Raw genomic sequence first — 8360 nt, forward strand, 5'->3', positions numbered from 1 at the left:
GAGCGGGCCAAGTAACATTGTGAGATTTGTTACTGTGTTTGGCATATCAAATATGTCACGGGGAGCTTGCCAGGCTTTGCCGTGCGAGCGAGATACTCTCGGTAGCTTGCCGGGTTCTCTGAGAGGGGCAGAGGAATAGAACTCGGGTCGGCTATGTTGGCTGCGTGCAAGGCAAACGCCCTACCCGCTATGCTATCACTCCGGCCCAAATAAGTAAATAAAGAGAAAATATGTGCTAACTGGCAGAGGGACAAAGCCACGCGGGTTCCGGGGCCGAGACCTCCAAGCCTACTCGGATTGGAGTTGAGCATCTTCCATCCAGATCCTCCAAATTCCAGTAGGCGGGGTCACACCCACCACCTGGCCCCCTGGTGCCGTGTAATCCCATCAGCAGCCAAGACTCAGAGACTATAAAATCCAGATCCCGGAACCGGCCTCTTGACATCTTATCAGGACATCTTTTTTATGACATCTTATTATCTCATTCCTACTTTGGACAAATTTGCAGGCTATTGAATGTAGCCTGCCCACAGGGCAGAGTCTGGCAAACTCCCCATGGCGTACCAAATATGCCAAATACCAGTAACAATGATGGGTCTCATTCTCCTAAAGAGCCGTGAATATAATCTCAGGGCTAGGATGAAAGAGACGTTACTGGGGCCTGCTCGAGGCAATCGACGAATAACAGGATGATGAAATGAAAAAATGAAAATGTGCTAACAAACAGAAAAGTCCTTCACAGAAAAGTCCCCATTGTTGGCATCGACAAAGATCTTCTGGGGAAAGCAATGTGACTGGTGTCTACCACTATCCCAACCCTCTCCAAACACAGCCTCTTTCTCTGCTGCTCCCCCAACACCTCCAGCCTCTGGGAAGTCATCTGTACCCACAGCAGCTCCCTCATCACCCGCCCCTGCACTGAGAGTGAACATTCCCTCATCACCGCCCCTGCAATGGGAGTGAACACTCCCTCCATCCTCTCCGTCTTCCAGGACACCCTTTCTCTGGGTGCCGCTGCTTTCCCTGCTCCCTGCTCGTCCCCTTCTCCCCCTCTGATACAGTTCCATCCTCTTCCCTTAGCCTGCTCTCCGCAATGCACCTGTGCAGGCGCCACTGGGAGATTCCCCGACTTGGCCCTGGTGACCCTCTATTGCCCTGCCTCGAGGCTAGCTGTGGTACCAGGGCAAAGAGTGTCTCTGAGCTTTCTTTGCAAGTGTTGTACAGTTTTTATTGTTGTTGCAGTTTTTGGGGTTTGTTTTTGTTTGGGGGCCACACTTAGCGGTGCTCAGAGTTGCTCCTGGCTTTGCACCCTGGGAGTCACTCCTCTTGGGCTCCAAGGACCATATGGGGTGCCAGATTCAAACCCCAGGCAGCCGTGTGCAGGGCAAGTGCCCTACCTGCTGTACCATAAACTCTGGCCCTGTTGCTGACCTTTTTTGAAGCGACCCTCATCTGATCCTTTTTTGGAAGTCCACTGTTCCTCAAATTCAGCAAGCCCCCAACTGAACTCATCACCTGTCTCCCCACCTCCCCACTCGCCTTCTTTGCAAGTCCAGTTGAGACAGAAACCGAGGGGTCACACTTCCACTCCATGAGCATCAACAGTTTAGCCCTGGCCCCATTCCAGCCGCTCCCACACCGTATCCCATCCACACTCCAGCCCGGGCTCCCTTCCCGCCTCCCGGAGACTTCATTCACGTCTTGTTGGGGCCACCCCTGGCCCTGCTCAGGGCTTACTCCTGATTCTACACTCAGGGGTCATTCCTAGCAGTGCCCAGGGGTTCATATAGGATGCTGGGGGTGGAACCTGGGTCAGCGGTGTTCAAGGTGAACACCTTACCCCATATACTATCTCTTGACCCAAGCAGGCATCTCTGCACCACATGGGAGGTATCCCCATCCCTTTTCTCCTCTCCCAGACTTTTTCCTCTTCTTTCACTGAACAAGGGTGCACCCCACCCACACACAGAGGCACCCTCAGACAAGTTTGCACATTTCCTCGTTCTTGTTCTTCCATGCCTTCCTTTGCCTGGTCCACCAAGCAAACTCCAGGTCACCTTCAAGTTGCAGCTCACACTCTCGCTCTGCTGGGGAGCCCTGCTGTTCAAGCAGACTGGATGGGGGGTGTCCTCCAGGCCCCTGTCCATAATCCATCTGATGTTGGTGGGCCCCACGGGTGACTTATATGAAGCGGGAAGGAGAAAGATGGCCATTTTTCCCCATCCGGGACCCAGAGTGGCTGGGTTCTTGTCTCGCCTCACAGAAAGGAATTTCAGTAGAGAAGCAGTGAAATAAATAGATTTTATTTGCAGGGTTTTTAAAGGTGTGGTGGGGGACAGAGAGAAAGAGAGAGAGAGAAACGTGCTCAAGAGAGAACAGGAGCTCCTCCAAGGGTGGAGAGAGTCCCTACATACATCCTAGCATTAGACACGAAAGCATGAAAGCACACATCTCAGGAGGGGAGAAGCAGGTGACACGTGTGCCCAGGCACCATGTGCTCGGTCATGTGGGTGCAAAATCACATGGGCTCGGGCAGCATATGCGTGCCCTTCCTTTGTTCAAGGTGACCTTTATAGGGTTTCTCCAACCCGCCCCCATGTGGGGCTTCTTCCTAGGTAAAAGTCTGTTGCTAAGGAGGTTACCAGGGAGGTTGGGAGTGGTGATGGTCTTGTCTGGGCTGACTCACTGAAGTTAAATAGATTAAGGAGAGGGCTGAGGATATTCGAGTAATTTCCTTCATAGGAAGGGGCCCAATCTCCTCAGGGTCCACTGCTCAAGGTCTTAATCGTATCTACAAAGTGGATCAGCTTGGAATTTTCCTCCCAGTTTTGCTGACCTGTTTCATTGTCCAGGGCCTTTCCCTGTCTACCTGCCTACATACATCACATCTGCCCTTCCTATCCTGCCCTGGGTTGGGCACTTACCTTGCACAAGGCTGACCTGGGTTCAACCCCTGGCACCACATATGGTCCCCCAGCCCACCAGACACTCCCTGAGTATTCCAGAACACGGCCAGGTATGACCCTGAAACAAAAATTCAGGGCCAGAGAGATATTACAGATAAGGTCATTGACTTGCATGCCACCAACCCAGGTCCCCTGAGCCCCTCAGCAATGATCCCTGAGTGCAGAACCAGGAGTAGGCCCAGAGCACGGCTAGATGTGCCTCCCTCCTCCCCCCAAAAAAACCCCCACCACAGTCTGTCCCCGTGTGGAGGTCTTCCGCTCTGTGCCAGCATCAGAGTATCCAGCCCAGAGCCTGAGAGATGAGACAGCACGGAGGTGCAGGGACTGGTCTTGCACAGGGACAACCCAGGTTCCATCCCCAGCACCACTGGTGTCCCCGGAGCCAAGAGTGACCCCTGAGTACCACCCCTAGGTGTGGCCCAACCACTCCAAAAAGAGAGCCTGGCCCAGTGCCTGGTGTGTCTGGCACGTCAGAGGGGCTGCAAACGACAAAGGATTCAAGAAATGACTAAGTGACCAGGATGCCATTTGCCCTGGAGCCAGGAGAGAAGGGAGGGTGAGCTCTGGCCAGCCACAGAAGCATCCCTTTACCCTGGACAGTAGTGTGGATGGAGTGCTGGTCTTCACGGTGTCCCAGGACCACTTTTGCCCTTGCAGTCCGGACTGCTGAACCAGGGCCCAAGGATCCACTGCCTAGTGAGCGCCCCCATCCCAGGTATCACCGACACCTGAACCCCACATCAGAGCATCTTGGTGGGCCTCCATCGCTCCACTCTCACCCCCACTCGGTTCCACTCCAAGTGGCCATATGTGCCCCTCCGTGGGACCCCTGAGCCCTCCTGCTGAGCACAATTCCTTACTCTGGCTGGCCAAGCTGTCCCATACCTGGTTTTCCCAGACCTCCCCTTCCCAACATCCCTTCCCTGCTCTCTACTCGGCTGCCCTGCTTTCTCCTGAATTAGTCCTCCTCTCTCAGCCGGGCCCTGACTGCTTAGTCTTCAAGTGAGCCGTTTATTTTCTGAGTTTTTTTTAGTTTGTTTTTGTTTGGGGGTAACACCTGGCTGTGCTCAGGACTTACCCCTAACTCCACACTTAGGAATCACTCCTGGCTAATTCGGTGGACCCTATGGGGGTGCTGGGGATCAAACCTGGGTTGGCTGCGTGCAAGGCAAGCATCCTAGCCACTGTTCTGTCCCTCCAGTCCCTTACATGCACTTCAACTCTGTCCAGACCCATCTCCCCACCTCCAGCCTCTCTCCCGCCACAACCAATCCCAGACTTGACAAGCCATGTGCAAATAGGGCCCAGCAGCCCTTACTTAAGCCCTTAGCGGCTTGGCTTCCCGCTGCCCCCAGGATTAAGTCCAAGTAGTTTAGCAAGATATCCAATGTCCCTTCTTGTGGTTCCTGTCTTCAGCTGGCCTTGTCTCCCACTCTCCCACCACAAGCTGCCTTGTGGTCACCTCGCTACCCAGTTCCACTGTCCAAGCTCTTGGCAGATTCCTGCCTCTGTGCCTCTGAACATGCCCCTTCTGGCCCCTGGAGTCTTCTTGTCCCTATCTGGCCGCCAAGCCTCCTTCACCCACTTGGTCCAGCACAGGCCTTCTTCGACTCCAAGCACACAGTTCCTTCCTTCCTGGCGGGTGCCTGTGTCAGCACGGTTGTATCAGGACCCTTATCACCCCAAATTAAAACTATTTCTGTGCGTGTCTGTCTCTCCCACCAGCCCTGGTGCTAGCTGCCTCTCCCCTCTGGCCCACTCCCGTGGTTCAGTGAAGAGTCTGCTGAAACCGTGTACCGCGCCATCCTGAGGATGGTAGGAGGGATGAAGCTCAGCCTCCAGGAGGAACTGGTGGGAAAGAGGAAGAGAGCAGAGCAAGTGCTGCTCATCGGTCACCCCCCTGCCCCAGTCAGGAAACCCCCACCCACCCCCCAGAAGCAGAGTCATCAACCACAAAATGTTAACTCCTGAGGGGGGGATTTTTTAAGATACCGCCACCCAACTGAACACCAGGGAGGGAGACCCCAAGGTCAAACAGCTGCTTAGGGGGCAGGGCTGGGACAGACTTCCAGTACCCTCGGGAAAAGTTTGATCAGATGGTGACCTCATACTGACCCTCTTCCAACTATCCTCAAGGACGGTCCTGGTGACCTCACATGATGGAAAGGATTGCCTGGATCCACTTCTAGCCCTCAAAGCACCTGCGGGACCTGGAGGTGTCCATGGCCTTCGGGTTAGGGAAGAGGGACCCAAGTGCACCCCATTTTTCAGATTGGCAAACTGAGATGACGCTGTGTCCCGTAAAAAGTGAATGATGGAGACAGGATTTGACACAAAATACTCTACTCTTCCAGTAAAGCCATCTGAAAAGCAGAGTCACTCTACAATCATCGTGACTCTTGGCCCAATGCTTGGGAATTCCCCTCCCTCCCACCAGTTCCTCTTCCCTTGCGTCTCTCTCTCCCTCCGATCTGGCTGAGGAAAACCCTGTTCACGCACACTCGCACCCCAACCCGGGTGGAATCCTAACCTTTGGTGGGGAAATCACCCAGCGGGGTGCGGCGGCGGAACCTGACCGTGTCCCTGCTGACGTCGAGCCCAGGCCGGTGCCGCCGTCGCCAGGCTGGGCGGCCGAAACCGAGAGTCTCTCGGCAGGGCCGGGTCTCCAGCCGGCCAGCTGGGATGCTGGCGCCCCCCACTCTCTACCTAGCCGGCCGCTAAAGAGCCTCCGGGTGGCTGGGTCACCTGGGCAGAGTATCTTAACCTCTCTGAACGCCCCCAAGGTCAGCAGCGGCTGGGCTTCCGCGAGAGCAAGCGGCAGCGCCAACCAGACGCCGAGCCGGGGGCGCCGGCGCACTCCCTCCCCGCCGGCGCCCGGGGTTCGCGCAGGACCGGGGCGAGGCGGCTGCGCTCCGGCTCCCGGCGAGCAGGGAGCGGAGGGTCCACGCGCTCGCAGCCTCCCCGGCGCGCGGCGAGGAGCCGGCGGGGCCCGCTGCAGCCCCCAGCAGCCCGGCAGCCGCGCGCGCGCCGCCCGGTGCGCCCCGCTCGCCGGGCCGGGAGGCGCGGGCGCCGGCGCGGTCGGGCCCGAGCAGCAGCGCGACGCGCGCTTCCGCCCCGCTCGGCTCCCGCGGCGGCCGCGGCGGCCCCACAATCCCCTTCTGGCTCCGGGGACGGGCGGGGCGGGGCGGGGCGGGGCGGGCCGAGCGGGCGGAAATAATTTTCTGTTTGGTCCTGGCGGCCCCCGTCCCTTCGCCGCTGGACGCGCTGCCCGGGCGAGGACGCCAGAGGCGGGAAGCGGGAGCGGGAACGCGCCGCCCGGGCACGCTCGGCGGCGCCGAGACGGGGCTTGCGGGCCCCGGGTGCCGACGGTGCACCCGGGTGTTTCGTTAGCGCCTCGCCGGAGGGTGCTCGCCAGGGGGGCGTCCGCCCGCGGAGCCGGTGAGGTTGAGTCACTCGCCGAAAATGGCACGGCTGAGCATCGGTGGACACCCCGTCACCTCCAGGAGAGCGCGATGAACTTGAACCATCGCTGCTTCTCGTTTTGAGTGAGCATGTAGTAGGTGCTCAGGAAAAACACGCGGAGAGGGCAAGAGCGCTTAACCGAGCTCCGGGGGTGTCGTCTCCACCCCTCTCCCCTGCCCGCACATCCAGCCCCGCTCCACGAGGCCCCGTGCCCGCTGTCCTGGACGGGACGTCCCGGGTGAGGGGCTGATTTCCCAGGTCGCCGCCTGGCAGAGCTCCAGTTTCGCGGAGGACGAACTGGGTTCGAATCCCGGCTTGGCCGTCTTCAGGCTGTGATTTCGGGCAAATCTCACCGTCCACCGGAGCCTCTCTTGTTCCGCCCATCAAGTGGGAGTAACTAGGGGGCCAATAAGATGATGCGGGGGGAAGGCACTGGTCTTGCTTGCAGGCGACCAGGGTTCACTCCCCAGGATGGTCCCTGGAGCGCCTCCCCAGGAGTGATCCTGAGCTCCGAGCCCCCAAACCGACAGCCACCCAGAGAGCTGTAGGAAGTTAGATTAAACGAAACGCGGTTCCGAATGCACTTGGTCAACTCACAAGCGTCGCTTGGGTTTAGCTGTGACACCCGTGAGCCGGTGCATCCGAAACAAAAGGCTCTGCAGGGCACGCCCCAGGTGGTCCCACCCTCTAAGCAAGGACTTGACTCGGAGTGACCCTTGTCCAACGAAACCCGAACTAGCGGCTCCTTGGTCGTGGCGGGTCCCAGCAGCAATTATGCAACTTTTCCCAAACTGGTGCCCCCGCTAAAGGGACTGGCATTTGTGTTTGTGTGTGTGTGTGTGTGTGCCCCCGCTAAAGGGACTGGCATGTGTGTGTGTGTGTGTGTGTGTGTGTGTGTGTGTGTGTGTGTGTGTGCCCCCGCTAAAGGGACTGGCATGTGTGTGTGTGTGTGTGTGTGTGTGTGTGTGTGTGTGTGTGTAATTTCCTTGAAAATGTATTCTTCCCAGTAAGGGAAAACGTTGGAAACTCGTGAGACGTCGCATCTGGGTCCTGTTTAACTTTTCGTAGGAACGGATGTCTCGCGGTATCCTCGCAGGGATTCTGGCCCTGGGACCAGCGGGCGACAATCCCCCCTTTGGCTCTTAGCCCCCACTCCCAGACAAGGAAGCATCACAGACAGCCCCCCACCCCCACCCCACCCATGCAGACGGAGCCCCTCATCCTGGCAGCCCTCCCAGGTGCCGGCGGGAGAGGGGCGACCCGGCGGGGGCTGCAGCCCAGAATGCAGTTCCTCTCGACCTCCCCAAACTGCAGCCTCGCGGGGATTAAGGGAGTAAATCCCTGACGCCACAGACCAGGTCAAGGACAAGTTCTCCCCCGCCTCACTCCCCCCTCCAGGGCGGGGACTCACCCCCCCCTTCCCGGATGAAAGGTACTAAATAGAGGCGGAGGGAGGGGTGGCGGCGGCCCCGGCCCCTTGATGTTCCGGTTGAACAGGTGCTGGTGAAAAGGAGGCGGTGTCGGCGGAAGAGTCGGCCAAGGGGGCAGTGAGCGAAGGGGGGCAGGCTGGCCTCCCCCTCCCCCCGTCCCCCTGCGGGTCTTCCCCCTCGGCTCCGCCGCCCCTCCCCCGCAGGAAGCGTCCCCAGCCCCGAGGTCTTTGAAGTGTCGCGGGTGCCCGGAGCGCTGCCTTCTCCCCACCTCTCGCCTCCTGAATGTAACCTTTGGTCCTGGAGGGCGTCCATCCCCCACCCCTCTGGCAAGTAGCGGGGTGTGACCGTGTCCCCCCGGCCCACACAGGTCCTGGGGTGAAATAATTTCTTCCCCAAATCCCCCACTTCAGGGACTTGCATCCTACAGGGTGCTGTGTGTGTGTGAGTTAACGTTCGGGGTACGGGTGCGCCCCGGCGCCGACCTGTGCTTGGTGAGCATCTG

This window comes from Sorex fumeus, unplaced genomic scaffold (genome assembly GCF_029834395.1).
Source record: "Sorex fumeus unplaced genomic scaffold, SorFum_2.1 ptg000063l, whole genome shotgun sequence".
Taxonomy (NCBI): domain Eukaryota; kingdom Metazoa; phylum Chordata; class Mammalia; order Eulipotyphla; family Soricidae; genus Sorex; species Sorex fumeus.